This window comes from Aplysia californica, unplaced genomic scaffold (genome assembly GCF_000002075.1).
Source record: "Aplysia californica isolate F4 #8 unplaced genomic scaffold, AplCal3.0 scaffold00836, whole genome shotgun sequence".
NCBI classification, from domain to species: domain Eukaryota; kingdom Metazoa; phylum Mollusca; class Gastropoda; order Aplysiida; family Aplysiidae; genus Aplysia; species Aplysia californica.
The window spans coordinates 19,068-20,680 of NW_004798106.1; positions in this window are offsets into that span (position 1 = coordinate 19,068).

The window sequence follows — 1,613 nt, forward strand, 5'->3', positions numbered from 1 at the left end:
AGAGAGAGAGAGAGAGAGAGAGAGAGAGAGAGAGAAAACAGAGATAGAGGGGAGACAGACAGACAGACTGAGACAGACAGACAGACAGACAGACAGACAGGCAGACAGACACGTAAATAAACAATGAAGACCAAGACAGCATTACCAATAATGTGAGGCGTGCTGACAAAATGAGTTACTTCTCAGATTCGAGACCTATGGAAATAGATAATCACACTTATAATAGATGAAGTTTTTACAATTTATAAGTATGAAGTACTAAAAGGCATGTAATACTTAAAGAATATGGTATCAATAGAAACTCTACAAATTTGACCCCAGTTTTGATTGAGGACCAACATTTCCACTTGTGGATTGTGAGAAGTAACTCATTTTGTCAGCACGTCTCTCAATTCACTCCCATCTGTAACACTGTGTCAAGCTGTACAATGCTATTGTGTTGTGTTTTATGCTATCCCAGGAAATAAACACATCGTTACTATAAATAACTTCTTCGGAACACCACGCCATGTCTTTAATTAATAATAATAATTATTATAATCATCATCATCATCATCATCATCATCATCATCATCATCATCATTGCATTTATACAGCGCATATCCTTACTCAAGAGCATGCTCTATGCGCTTTACAACTATTATTACCCCAGCATACCCTCTGAGAACACTCAGAAACATTATCGGCTTCCGTGGAAGCATACAGTGCAAGCTGCGGATTTCAAGCGCTGAAACACTATCTAACTGACAAGATCGTTCACTGTCTATAGCCGGGTATCCAGTGCAAAGTGCCTTTCCCAAGGACTCAACGTCGGGTTCCTGACAGGATTCGAACCCTCGACCTTACGGTTGCGAGTCCGAGAGCCTAACCACTAAGCCACCGAAATTCTAATTCTTTTATTTCGCTGGAGAAATATTCACCTCTGCAAATGTATTGGTCATCATCAGTCATTGACAGACAAGCGATTATTATTATTAATATATAATTAGGGATGAACTGGATGGAAATTTACTTGCACTCATTGTCTGCAAGATCAATGCTAAGCACCAGTGAGTGAAGTATTTTAGACTAGCTGGGGAGCAGTTCGATGAACGGACTCAAAAGAATCGATCGTCCAGTCAGTGTGGAAATAGTGCGCACTGTTTGTGAATGGAAGCCTTGCTTGTTTACAAAGGCGTCTCAGATTAGAAGAGGAACTTTCCCAAGATTAGATCTAAACGAAACTAATGAAAAACTGTAAATTAAACTACATGTAGTAACTCCAGACTCCTTAACATATTAGATCTAACTGTGCACCCTTTAAATGATTCAGAACCACCGTTATTTTTTCTTCAAATTCGAAAGTTAAGTGGTTTTGAAGTTTTAAGCGACCAAAGTGACGAACTTTCACACATATAATGACTAGCTGGGCCCCCCTTTCGATGAAAGGAATGATCGGTGCATTAACATCAACTGAAAGTCATTGGCCTACTATATTTACACTCTACTGGAAAGGAGCAATAAATCTTGAGAGAAAAGTGACACATGTGTTTCCAAGTTGCCAAATATATGATGTATAGATTGATTCTCTATTCCGCTTTCGTGGTTGTACACTCCAGAATTTCAAAGGTGTG